The sequence below is a fragment of the Terrapene carolina genome, unplaced genomic scaffold (genome assembly GCF_002925995.2).
Source record: "Terrapene carolina triunguis isolate 2854851 unplaced genomic scaffold, T_m_triunguis-2.0 Scaffold96, whole genome shotgun sequence".
NCBI classification, from domain to species: Eukaryota; Metazoa; Chordata; order Testudines; family Emydidae; genus Terrapene; species Terrapene triunguis.
The window spans coordinates 70,152,899-70,167,497 of record NW_020664447.1 but is presented as its reverse complement, the minus strand read 5'-3'; the positions used below and the strand labels follow the sequence as shown (position 1 = coordinate 70,167,497).

Genomic DNA, 14,599 nt, shown 5'->3' with positions numbered 1-14,599 from the left:
TGCGTGTGCTTGCATTTATCTCAAAGCTGTGCAGTGGAGAACAATAGGGGCTTTCATTCTCACATAGTAATGAAATAGGTGTGTTTATCTGGCCATTGCTTAGAAGTGAAGTGTTAGCTGCTAGGAGAGAGCATTTAAGATTGTGACCCACAAAGGAGAGAAGTAAATATCTGGTTCTCAATAGATCTGCTTCCTTTTAACTGCTAATATAGACTCTACATTTTAAAATGTTCTAGCAAATCTTGGTTTGATTAGAAATACCTTTTTGTCACTCGGACCTCGTGAAATGCTTGTATTAAACTCCATAAAATCAACAGGAATTTTTGTCTGACTTTAGAAGAATGCCTGCTACTAGCCCTCTGGATTAATGAGTGATTTTGATGGTTTTTGTCTTTTCAGCATACTCTTTTAAAAATATGAGTCTAATATTTGTCCTGCAAGGAGGTGGCGATGCACGAAATGATTTCTTTCAAGTAACACTAATGAAGTTCTTGTGCATCTCTGCTGAGCAGTGCATTCCATCACATGGCCAGACAATCAATCTTCACTCAGAGATTGGGAGGAACAGCTGGGCTTTCGCAGGAGACTGCTGTATGTCTGCCCTTGCTAGGCGATTAGCGTGATGGTAACCATAGTAACTAGAATGTCTCCATAGCAACGCATAGCTGAGACAGGTGCAGTTGCATCACGAGGCTGTTTGTTGCCTGGCAAAAGGACAGGCCATTAGTACTCAGATATACACTGTTGCCTTGGTAACATAACCCTGCATAGCAACTACAGTTGGCTTAAAACTTTTTTTTTTAAATAAATGACATTGTACCTGTTTTTGTCTGTTTTCATATAAATCAACAGAATCATGCTATATGAGCTGACAGCTTGAGGTCATGTAGCTTTAGGAGATCAAATATAATGTGGGATTTTCTAAAGCAGTGGAGTAAAAATGGTAAAACTGCAGTGGAGGACCCAGTGCTTGTTAGAGTAACTTAAGGTTAACATTGGAGCTGTAAGTATCTTTTCTGCATTCACATACCACCCTCACCATGAAAGAGGTTTTTCACTTTTCCTATGTCCCCTTGACCTTTTATCAAAAGCATCCACCATCCTGTATACTCTCAGATAGTTAAATAATTTGGATGGTTACGTTAGAATGGCAGTTAAATAAATATTCAAATAAGCTTTCTTTATAGACCCGAGAAGCCTAATGACTTCATTAATGTATTTGTAAATAGTAGAAACAGAGGGTAATCTATGCAGACGTGTTAAACATTTAAATGTTTCAGAGTAGCAGCCGTGTTAGTCTGTATCCGCAAAAAGAACAGGAGTACTTGTATAAGATTCTATGGAAAAGTAAAATTTTAACGCATAGAATTCTTCATCCAATGCAGTTGTAGAATCGGAGGGAGCTTTTTGATTCATGTTAATCCCATTGGCAGAGAATGCTGTTTGCGATAGTTTGACAGGTTTTTCAGAAAGTGCTAATTATCAATTTGTAGAGCGCTACTCTAGAAAGGTTTTATTCTCCCCAATGCAGACTTTCTCAGAAATAAGACATTTGCAGTTTAAAGTTATTGTTTTTCTTGATTGAAAATCATTTTATGCACAAATATTTGCACTTCAGTATGACCCCCTCCTCAATATAATTGAAATCATAATATGTATATCTAGGTCTTATTAAAGTCAGTCTTCCCTTCAAATCTATGGGGCAGATCCTCAGGTGTATTGACAGCTTTATGCTGCTCCACTGGTATACGTTGGCTGCTGGAGCTGACTAAGAGCTTGTCTAGATTATGAAAATTTGCACCGGTGTGACTATGCTACTGTAGCTACACCAGTGCAATTTTCCCTCCTTTAGACAAGTCCTAACTTGTTCATAAAAGAATCTCCTCAATCATAAAGGTAATCCTGCACTGGTGTATAGCTAATCCAGGGGTTGTGTAGCACGCACCTTGCTTGCTGCCAGGGTAGCAGGTACAGGGGTGTGATTATTAGAAAGGGGATGTGGTTAGGATCCCCCTACACTATGCAAACCTGTACATGCTCTTCTGTCACTTGGTCTGAGGCAAGCCATTCTGACCTGTAACAAACAGCATGCTGCTAAATAAGCGTACAGATCAGCACCAGGATCAGGGCAAGAAAGTTGTGCTCCACACCTTGACTTTGTGCCCTTTTTTTTTTTTTTTGTTGTGAAAACATATAAAATTTTGTCTGTATATCTGCCGTGTGTGTGTGTGTGTGTGTGTGTGTGTGTGTGTGTGAGAGAGAGAGAGAAAATGCTTTTAGAATGTACTTTGAGAGCATGATTTCTTCTGTTGATGTTAGTTTATATCTGGATCATTTCCAAGTTGATATGCTAAATGGGCATGGGGGGGGGGGTGAAGAAGAAGAAGAAGGATTATAATATTACCGTATGTTAAGATCCAACAACTCAAAGGAAGACTTTCTTTCCTTTTGAAAACAATGAATTTAAAGCTTTTACAGTTCATGTGCTGTTGACCCTTTTACTACAGCATTAGGTTCTCCTGGTTTCATCTTATTAAGCCTGCATTATAAACAAATAATGTACTTCAATATGGTGTAAAAGCCTTTCAAAGAAAGAAGCGCTTCACCTCCCATTTCCCCCATTGAAATATCCAAACCTTCTCATTGTTCTTTTTAGCAGTGAAGTACTTCAGTAGTTAAACTACCTCAAGGCTTAAGAAAAACTTAATCTTTTTGTGGTCTCTTAAAATGTTTACCACATTTATTACCTCTCTTGTATTGTGAATTTGTTATGGCATTATGATTTAAGAACAATACAAGGCTGAACTAGGGCATCATTGAATGCTGAATTAGTTTAACCATATACTGGTAATCACATCATTCTAGTCAAAATAGGAGATTGTTAACTACATTAGTTGTGTATGTATATGAAGTTTGAATATTCATTGTACCGCTAAAACATTTAGATGTGCAGGGGGGGAGAAAATCTTGCATAAATCTTTAGACTTGCGAGAAATCTTTTAAAAAGGTATCAATCCCCATCTGCAACATCACTTGACCAAAGTGGAACCTTGGAAAATTAGCAAAGGCCACATGTGGCCAAGCTCCATGGCAGCCCATAAACTTTGGGTGACTGCAGCCCACAATAAAGAGAAATTATGCTGCCTGAAATTAATAAAATACATCTGGAATGATTTAATTAACCTATATTAAAATGCCTTGTGGGGGGTGGATTAATAGAAGGAATTACAAGTTTTATAAGTGTCAGTTGGCAAGATCCCACAGAGGCAAATTGACCCACTGCTTGTCTCTTTTGGACGTTGCAAAGGAACAAATATATGACAGACCATTTGGTATCTCCATAAGAGGCTTGGAGACAAGTAGAGCAGGGAGATTCACTATCTATACTTGGGGTGGAGGGAATGCGTCATAACACATCTTCAGCCAGAAGCTTATTCAACACCACATAAATCTGTGAAATATTCTTCTAAAAAGAACTAGTCATTTTAAGAGCTGACTTTGTTTTGCAATAGAATGTCTTGTGTTAAAGTCGTGGTACATAATACTCTCTAGTACAGGAGCTATAAAGTGAACCCACACAGTTAGATGACTGGCTCAGTGTTAAAATAATATCACCCAGGATGAGAAAAATGGCCTAAGCCATGAAGTTTGAAGCCAAATTTCTATAAAGTTTTGGGCTTTTTGGATCCAGTGTTAGGTGTGCACCCATCAATATATGCAGATGACGTTAATGCAGGTAACAGCTATAATGTCTGTCCATCCCAGGGAAACTAGAGCCCACAGTGTTCTGAAATGGCACCACTTCTTTCAAGATGGTAAGCCAAAAAAGTAGAATATGATGATGCTAAACATTTCATTTGAATATGCTTACTTAGGTTAAAAAAAATACCCCCACAACCTTTTATTTAATTTTTTCTCATTTAAACTTTTGACTAAAATATCAAAGCATCTGAGATAAATTGGAAGGTCAAATTTGAAAAGTACATGTTCTAAAGAAAAGCTTCAAATTATTAAATTACTGAATAAATTGTTTAATAACTTAATTTTAATCAATTTGTAGGCACCTAGAGAATAGTAGGGTTTTAAGGAATAGTCAGCATGGATTTGTCAAGAACAAATCATGTCAAAGCAATCTAATTTCCTTCTTTGACAGGGTTACTGGCCTAGTGGATAGCGGGGAAGCAGTAGGCCTGACGTATCTTGATTTTTATTAAGGCTTTTGATGCAGTCCTACATGACATTTTCATAAGCAAACTAAGGAAATATGGTCTAGATGGAATTTCTATAAAGCGGGTGCAAGACTGGTTGAAAAACTATACACTCAAAGAGTAGTTATCAATAGTTGGCTATCAAACTGGGAAGGCGAATCTAGTGGGATCCTTCAGGAGTCAGTCCTGGGTCTGGTGCTGTTTGCTGTTTTCATTAATGACTTGGATAAACGAGTGGAGAGTACGCTTATAAAATTTGTGGAGGACACCAAGCTGAAAGGGGTTTCAAGCACTTTGGTAGACAGGATTAGAATTAAAAATGATCTTGACAAATTGGTCTCAAATCAACAAGATTAAATTCAGTAAAGACAAGTGCAAAGTGCTATACTTAGGAAGCAAAAATCAAGTGCACAACTCAATCCAAAAAAGGCTAATGTTCTGAGATGTGTTTGCAGGGGTGTCATATGTAAGACACAGGAGGTAAATGCCCACTGTACTCCGCACTCGTGAGGCCTCAGCTGGGATACTGTATCCAGTTCAGGAAAGCTGTGAATAAATTGGAAAGAATCCAGAGGAGAGCAACAACGCTAAAAGGTATAGAAAACCTGACCTATGAGGAAAGGTTTAAAAAAAAAAAAAAAAAAAAGGGGGGGAGAAAACCTTGAAGAGGGGACCTGATAAATCTTCACATATGTGCAGGGTTGTTATAAAGAGGGCAGTGATCAATTATTCTCCGTGTCCACTGAAGGCAGGACAAGAAGTAATGGTCTTCATCTGCAGTGAGGGAGATTTGGGTTAGATACTACGACAAACTTGCTAACTATAAGAGCATTTTAAATCTGGAATATAATTCCAATGGAGGTTGTGGAATCCCCATCACTGGAGGTTTTTAAGAACAGGTTGGATAAAGACCTGGCATAGATGGTCTGGGTTTATTTGGTCCTGTTTTAGCGCAGGGGCCTGGACTTGATGACATCCCAGGGTCCCTTTCAGCCCTACATTTCTATGAGTCTATGATTCTCTCCTGTGTGTTGGGGAGTTTACTTTAGTCTAAGGTTTAAAATCTGTTACCTTTTAATATATTTAAAGTTTTTGTGACAGTAGCAACCCTGAATATATTTTTATAGACACAAACTCTGTTAACAGTAGCTTCTGTAAGTAAATGCTCTGATATTTCATCATCATCATCGTGTATGTTGCTACTTCTGTCTTCATTCTCTGTAGTGAACTATAGGTGTGATTACTGCTTCTGTTAATGCTTTGAGTAAATCTGCGGTGGATTTTTTTTCCCCGAGTGTGTTGTATCAGGTCAGCTCTCAGTTATTCTTGGAGTCTGGGGAGATAGGAAGGAAAATACTATTAACTAAATATGTTTTTCTAAAACTAATACACTCTTTATATAAAAAAGAATAAAGGTTAAGATTCTCTAAGATGAGGTTTATCCTTTTAGAAGAGATGGATATAGCACTATAAGGTTTAAGTAGTCACAGAAAACAGAGTATAAGACTTGTGGGATAAGAAGTAACTTTAAAAAAAAATTCATTACAATCTGCCCAGTGACTCATGCTAATTTGTATTTGCTAAATTGGTGGCAAATGTTGGTGCATCCTCTTCTAAGCTGCTGTGTGACTGGAGTGGGGAAAATTCTTCAAATATACGGATAGACTGTTACTTCGAACAACGCTTTTGCACTCCCACACTCCACCTGTACCATGACTGATGGATAGTCTTCATCTGTTTAAAGGGATTCTGATGTGAAAAATAATTATGTAAAATCGCTCCACCTTTCCTACAGAGCTGCTCTCTGCTGACTTTGCTGACTGGGGCTCCAATACCTGCTAAGACTTTTATACATATGCTTGACTTTAGGTGCTGAGTAGTCCCATTGACTTCAGTATATTTATCAAAAGTATATTCTTGAATGAAGTGTTTAATTCAACTGCACTAATCAGGGACCTGAGAAATTAAAAATTTTGTGTGGTAGTGTTTGTTTTTTGTTTTTTTGTTTTGAACAAAATTGTTTTCCTCCTATTGCTATTTACTTCTCTGGAAAATGTAACAAACAACTTTAGAATTTGTAATCTCTCCTCCAGTAGGTGTCTTTTAATATTGATGTTTCTGATTAAAATGGCTTGGCTCTGCAAATACTGTTACTTAACAAATAATTTGCTTTGAGTGCAAGTATTTTACAAATTGCAAGTAATAATCCAAGTACAAAGGATCACTTTCACTGCAACTAACAATACGTTTGGAGCTCATTGTATTAAAAACACTCAGTGAGGGGTGTGCGGCCTGAAAGGAGTGCATTGTCTAATATCCATTTGGGGAGAGGTTGACTGTTATAAGCATATGATTAAGAGAAGCGAGGATTTTTTCTGATGCCATGTGTTGTGTTTAAAGTTTTTCCTCAGCAAATAATTATAATTTAGTGTCAATATTCTCCTATATAAACATCCCTTCCTTTATTTAATGACCAAACTGACCACAGCATGCTAGTGTTCACTCGTAAAAGCAGGTACTATTTCATTTAATATACAACATATTGTGGGTTGCTGGGTGATGAAACAAAGTGGCAACTGGTCAGAGTGCTAAATATACAGATGCTTAATTTTCTAGTTTTTATAACAAAACTAAAGCTTGTTTTAACTTATATTGAGCATGTTAATATAGAAACGGTTACAGTTCCTGGAATGTGTAGATTTTAATAAAATAATTAGCTAGCAAGACCCACATCACTTGAGCCCCCGTGGTGAACAGCTAGTGGCCTGTTAGTGTATCTTTATATTGCTAGTTCATTTGAACTTAAAAATAATAAACTATATAAAGTTTCCACATTATACTCTAGGCAAATACATGCAACCTTGTGTTCCTATTGCTGTCAGTCTTATCTCTCTCCAATAGTATTGTACGCTTACCTGTTGTCTTATTCTTGTTGAGATTGAAAGATTGCCCTTGCCCAAAGAGTTTACTACATCTTATGTATGTATAGTGCTTAGCACAATGGGCCCCTGGGACTGATTTGGGAATGTCAGGGCACTGCTATAATAATAGCTGAATGTTACAACGGTAGTAAGAAAAATAGAGCAATTGCTAATATGCACCGCTTATCCCTAGACTGTAAACATTGCATCATGGAAGAATAACTTTGGATGTTGCCAAAACAATTGTAACAAACTCAGAAGGGTTACTCTATTACAGTCACTTTCAACCTTTGAGGAGTCTTATTTGTCTTGCATACCTCCAAGTTTCATCTCACTTAAAAACTATTTGCTTACAAAATCAGACATAAAAATATACATGTCACAGCACACTATTACTGACAGATTACTTACTTTCTCAGTTTTATCATATAATTATAAAATAAATCAATTGGAATATAAATATTGTACTTACAGTTCAGTGTATAGTATATAGAGCAGTATAAACAAATCATTGTCTGTATGAAATTTTAGTTTGTACTGACTTCGCTAGTGCTTTTTATGTAGCCTGTTATAAAACTAGACAAATATCTCAATGAGTTGAAGTACCCCCTGGAAGATTTCTGTGTATCCCCAGATGTATGCATACCCCTGGTTGAGAATCACTGCTCTATTACACCTTATAGTTGCTTTCTCCTGCTCTGTGCTCTCATGCCTTGGAGAATGTAAGTTGTATTTGTTTGTTTTCACATCAACTAAACGGGAAATTGGTGTAAGCCATGCACATTTACCACTACCACCTATTTTATGACTACAAGTGATGTTACTGCTGAATTTGACCCGGCCACTTCCATGGGAAATAAACCTGCTTACATCAGGTCTGAATTTGACCAACAGTATGTACAAGAGGTAAAAGCTACATAGATCCAAAAGATCCTTCAGCCAGTTAACTAACTTCTCTTTGCACTATGCTGGGTTTTTTTTGTCGCCCTTCCATTTATAGTCTTCTTATAACAAATACTTTGTTGTCATAGCAATACTTTTCCAAGCAGAAGATCCATCAAAATAGCTTTCCTTCAGATTTGTTAGTTGCAGCCATGGAGTTAAATTTCATTTATTCTTAGTATAGCCTTAATCTTTAAGGCTTATTTGGAATAAATATAGCTCCAACTATTCTGAAAATCTTAAAAAGTGAGAAAACTATAGTTGTCTCTCCAGTAGTGTGTGGGGTTTGTTTTCTTGTAAAATTTAGGTATTTTTGTAGTACAATATTCTTCTTTATCTGAATGTTTGTATTTTAATATATGAAAGTTTTTAAAGAAAGGTACATCAAGTATTTCTAGGTAGAAAAAGTTTATAAAACATAGAGACCCTTCTCCCTTTTACACATTTCAAGGAGCCCTTTAGAAGCACTGGAAACTTCAAATATGTGAATAACCATTGGGTGCAATAAAAGATATCCTTCCTCCCTAGGATGACAATTCTATACATTGGTTCTGAAGATCTAATGGCCCTCTGTGTTCAGTGTTTGAATAAAGTAAGACAGTCACCTCAATACTCAAGAGAGTCTTTACATTGTAACATTACAATGTGTCTGGCTACTGAACATTACATATAGATGATAGTCTGTCCATAATTAGGGTTGAAAACAGAATCCATTACAACAGTTGTTCTCAAACGTTTGTACTGGTGACCCCTTTCACACAGCAAGCCTCAGAGTCCGACCCCCCCTTATAAATTAAAATAACTTTTTTATATATTTAACACCATTATAAATGCTGGAGGCAAAGCAGGGTTTGGGTTGGAGGCTGACAGCTCACGACTCCCATGTAAAAACCTCGTGATCCCCTGAGGGGTCCCGACCCCCAGTTTGAGAACCCCTGCATTACAAGCTCTGTTTTTAGCCCTCTCTATGTTTTCGTCGAGCCGAACTTGGTTTGGCATGGAAGGTGCCAGGTGTATTCTTAAGACTAAGAAGAATCCATTTTGCAATATTTGAAAAATGGTCCAGACTTTCTCGAGTTGCAGAGAGTGGGTTTTTGTTTGTTTATCCTTATTTGGATTTTAGATGTCTGATGATTTTGTCTGAGTAGCTCAAGACTGGCTTTTTTCTAGCGAAATTTCCTTAGAAACTTGTGCTTAAGCTAAATTTGAAGAAAGTAGGTTGTAATTAATTATTACTGATTGTCTCTGTAAAGGTTTTTATAAAGTCATTCATCATAGTGGTATCTGAGTGTGTATCTTATCCAATCTTTAGGGTGAATACATTTTTTTCCCCTATGGTGGCTGGAAGCTCTTTGTACAGCACCTAGTACAGTGGGGTCCTGGTCCATGAGAGGGGCTTCTAAACACTTTATAGATATACAGATAATACTAATAGATGCATCATAGAACATTAAGATGGCCCTTCTATATTTCACAATTACGGCTGGTTGGAAAAACTGTGACAGAATCACTTTCCATTGAAATAAAAAAAGTGTTGCAAAATTGTGTTGATTTTGCCAGAATTTTGTTTTGAAGAAAAATGGTGGCGGGAGGAAGGTTGTCCACATGGCCTGATAAGTGCTTTATAAAAGTCTGATATTTTTTGAATAAAATTAAAGGTGGACAATTCAAAACTGAACTTTTCTGTGCCATGTGTGTCCTAAAACTGTGGAATTTGCTGCCACTGGGAATTATTGAGGCCAAGAAATTAGCAAGATTGAAAAAGGCATTTTGTCTTGGTATGGATAAACTATATAATATCCAGAATTGTAATAGTTAATACTGACACATTTTGGAAGGGATACTAAACCTCATACTTCGTGATTGAGACAAGGTCGCTAAATATTAGAGATTAAGATGTGACCTAAAATGGGGGCAGATTAGCCCAGCAGGTTTTTTTTGCAGCCACGACAGCTCTCTGCGCGGTGATTGTGGCGGGGAGGGGGAAAAGCAACAGCCCCTCCTCTCCCTGTTGCTCCTGGATGCACTGCCTTGGTGTTTGCTGGTGCTACCAGCAGGGGTTGGCACCCTGCCCTGCCTCTGGAGACACATGGGGCACAACGCCAGAGGAATGCAGGTGGCTGGTGGGTTCCCAATCCACCTTCCTGGGGGTGGTGGAGCCTGGGCTTGGGTTTCAGTGGTGGGTCGTTGGGCTCCAGTTGTGGGGCTTTAAACTTCAGCCTTAGGGTGGGGCTCCCCACCCACCCCTTCATTGCCCCGGCCCCACTGCCTTCCCCCACCCCAATGCTCCAACCTCCCTTCTGCAGCCTCACAGCCTAGGGGGAGGGATAGCTCAGTGGTTTGAGCATTGGCCTGCTAAACCCAGGGTTGTGAGTTCAATCCTTGAGGGGGCCACCTAGGGATCTGGGGCAAAAAATCAGTACTTGGTCCTGCTAGTGACCAGGGGGCTGGACTCAATGGCCTTTCGGGGTCCCTTCCAGTTCTATGAGATAGGTATATCTCCATATTTAAAAAAAAAAAAAAGGCCCTCCTTGCCTCTTGACCACAGCACCACCCCTGACCACTGGACTGTGGGCAGTAGCCCCCTGTAAGGCCAGCCCTCTGGTTAAATCCCCCCAAATATAGAAGTTAAACTATGATGTTTAAGTCTAGTAAAGAATAGAGATAAGTGTGCATTATTTTTAATTGAGTCTACAAAACAAAAAACAAACAAGAATACTTATATAAATTGCAATGATTTGGTTGTGTATATTTATTTGTTTTTCCTAAAGTTAATTAAGTATTTTAGGAAAAAGTGTCAGAGCAGCCACCAGCAAGAGTTTGTGGCTGCACTCTGAGGCCACCAAAATTTTTTTTGTGAGAACCCCTGGATTAGCCCATGTCTAACGATGGTGGGGTTTTTATGCCTTCCTCTGAACCACCTGGTGCCAGCCACTGAGAGACAGGATACTGGAATATATGGACTGGTTTGATCCAGTCTGGATATTCTTATGTTCCTATACTCCTTTGTTCTCTGTTACCGGTGTTCCCTTTTATTGGCTTTCCATGAACATTCTGCTGAGGAAACATTTGTTCCCGAGAACATTTTACAAGAATACTTGTGCAATATGTCTTCACCTGAATGTTTGTGCCAGATATGTTCATGGGGCCATTTAAAAAGCTGCCTTTTGTGAGAAGAGAGCAAAAATTGTACTGTGTGGTGAAAGTGACTTACGTACAGTGCAAAACAGCAAATATTTGAAGCTGTAGTCATGGTGAATAGTTTAGAAGAAACCCATAGGCTGAAGTATGTTTGCATAACCCATTTGATTAGCAAACAAATTAGTAAAACTCACTTTGTTCGCGGATAATCTGTGAACAGAGAAAGAGGCTAAATTCGAATAAGCCTTTTGTAGTGAATAATTCTTCTGGCTTTGCTCCTAATAGTGAGATCTGTTAGACTATGAATATTTTTTTTTCGTAGGGGAAGTGAAGGAAACCCTATTGCTCCAAAAATTTTAAATTAAACTGGAGAAAGTAGTGTAACGGCCTAGTCTACTCAAGCAGAGGTATGGAGGAAATTGCCTAAGAGGTTTTTTCTTTTTCCCTTCTGGTGCAACCATTATCCATTCCATTTTTTTAAATCACCAAAACCTCCTTTTTACACTTAGATGTATTCCTGACTTACGTATCTTAACTAGTTAGGACTAGCCTTAAAATTTTCAATGTGTGTCAGCCCATGCCTCTCTCTAATAAAAATTTAAATACATCTTGCTCGGCTTGCTGCAATGTGATGGTAATTTTCAGTTGGTTTGGTTTTTGTGTCCGTCCCCCACGGCATGTAAGACATCATTTGTTTGGGAACCTTTAAGATTGCTACATAGAGTTTATTCATAAAAGGGGACAATTGCCCTGAATTACACTTTTGCACTCTGACAAAGCAACTGGGTAGCCAACATTTATTGGTTAGCTTAGCATTTGGGATCAAATCCACAAGATACCACTTTACTGGCTAAAGCTACAAACAAATCTGATCACTACCTCCAGTTGTTATGCATATTAAACCCATTTAATTTATTGGTGGGTTCTGGATGTAATATGATTGTCCCTATGAAAGTAAGTTTAGTTTTTGTTGACATACACCCTTCTCTTTGAGTTAGAGTTGGAGCTCTTTCTAGAAGACAGGCTGTCTTTCAAACAGAAGTTATTGGCCTGTTGCAGAAATTATTAGGCGAGTTTCAGTGGCCTGTGTAATGGTCTCTCTTGTCCCTTAAAATAAATCTGTTACTCTATATGCCTAAATTGTTGGGGGCGGTGAGGGGCAGGGAATCAAACCTGGAAGTGGCCGCCCAGGGAACTAGCGAAAACTGATTGTCCAGTACAGACAAAGTTGCTAAAACGTATGGTGATATTTTAAACTGTCTACCCCCTGATACTTTGGCCAAGGAGTTACTGGCTGGAGTTAGTCCTGGATGAAAGCTTTTGTGAAGAGTAAATGACAGTATTTCTAGTGTTAGTTTTCTTTTAGTTGTAGTAGTGAATTTAGGTTTTTTTTTTTTTTTTAACCTTGGATTTAATCTGGATTAGCAAGTAGAACAAAAATGTGAACAACAACAAAAATTACCTTTTATTTATATATTTCTTTCCTGCAAGTGTGTGTCTTTTTTGGTGTTCCCCCCTACCAGCTGCCTAATCACAAGCAAAATTCATAGCAGTTCACTAAATCTAGTATTTTAGGTCTCTCTTAATTGATACTTAGTCTATATGAAAGTGTCCCTTTGGTTAGTTGCTTTGCATATGAAAGATAAGCAAAACCAGTTTTCTCCAGAGATGACAAAATAAATAAAACAAGTAATTAAAGTTAGATCATTGTCTAAACTTAAGGGAATTAACAACAAACAAAGCTGCAGGAGCAGGGAGTTTTTGTTTTTCAGATTTTGCTTGTAAGTATAATGTTGAAGTGTTTCTATAAAATGCTGCTTTTACATAATTCTATGATATTTAAAAGGGCACAGTCAAATGGCTTATTAGAGCAATGTGGACCTTTTGTTACAGCACACATGCTGCTGTTGGCTTCAAACACTGAAAATAATGCACAATTTCCAGCACTGGTCCTTCTCCATTTCCTCAAAGATGCTGCCATCAGTGCCCCATATTGAAGTGGGATTTAAACTTAATCCACATCATAGTTTGTAGATCTCACTGAAGATGTAGGATCAGATTTTCAAGGGTTTGGTTCCTATTTAGTGACACCTGATGGGAACTGTTGGGCCCTGAAAATCTTCCCCTAGCAGGTGCTGGGTTTGAGCTCTTTTTAAGCTGATTCAATCTGTTCCACAAAACTGTTTTGTTTTTGTTCTCATAGATTAGCCAGAGGGTATAATTTTCAAAAGTTCCTAGGTGACTTAGTAATGAAAGTCAATAAGATTTATGTTCCTAAATCACATAGAGACACTTTCAAAAATTTTACCCAGAGCCTAAATATGGAGGTAGGGAGAAAGGAATTAGAGTCTCTGTGTTAGGGCTGGTCTACACTGAGGGGCGGGTCAATGTAAGATATGCAACTTCAGCTATGGGAATAGCGTAGCTGAAGTCGACGTATCTTATTTCGACTTACCTCGGGTCCTCACGGCACGGGATCAATGGCCGCGGCTCCCCCGTCGACTCCGCTACCGCCGCTCGCCCTGGTGGAGTTCCGGAGTCGACGGGAGTGCGTTCGGGGATCGATATATCATGTCTAGGTGAGTCGCGATATATTGATCCCCGATAGATCGATTACTACCCGCCAATTCGGTGGGTAGTCTGGACGTACCTTTAGCTAAACATGGTACTCCACATAAGGGACTCCAGCAGAAAAAGCAGAGGTTGGGGTATTCACTTGTACACTAGACTGGAAAGGGTTAATGAGGCTGAGAAGGGTCCAGTTAACCAGGAAGGCCACACCTGAGTGGAATTAGGTGGCCTAAGCAACCCCTGATTGGTGGTGAAGCCCAGCGGAAAAGGCACAGGCAGGGCTGATATAAAGCCAGGCAGTTGGCAGCAGAGAAGGGCTGCATCGAGGAGGTCTGGGTATCAGAGAGGGAAAGGTGGAAACCCAGGGGGAGAGTAGAAACCCCAGGGATCCAAGCCCTGAAGGAAAGGTTTACCCAGAAGGGTAATGGAGTGGAAGCCTGAGAGAGACGGATTAGGAAAAGGTTCAGGGAAATGACAGCCAGGTGGGACACTGTAGACCTTGTCTGTTGATTAGAGGGTCTCTGTGCTGGAACTCAAAGTAGAGGGTGGGCCTGGGTCCCCTACCAGCCACTAGGGAAGTGACACTGTCAGGGCAGTGGATTTGGAGACTGCCTAGGATGGTTTGTCCTGTGAGACTTTGATACCCTCAGGAGGAGATAACACACAGTGACCTGGCTGGAGGGCCAAGCCATGAAGAGAGAGCAGCCAAGCCACGAAGAGAGAACACCCCATGTCCCAGAGAGGGAGAACGGGGCACCGGGGATGCGAACAAGCAACAGAATGGGGCATCAGACCTGGAAGGAGCTAATCCCTGGA

General features: G+C 39.2%; 1 protein-coding gene across 5 annotated transcripts in view; it reads left to right on the top strand.

The window, feature by feature from the left end:
* Nucleotides 1-14,599, top strand: part of FOXN3 (forkhead box N3) — a 311,867-nt gene that overhangs the window by 175,887 nt on the left and 121,381 nt on the right. The window lies entirely within an intron of this gene.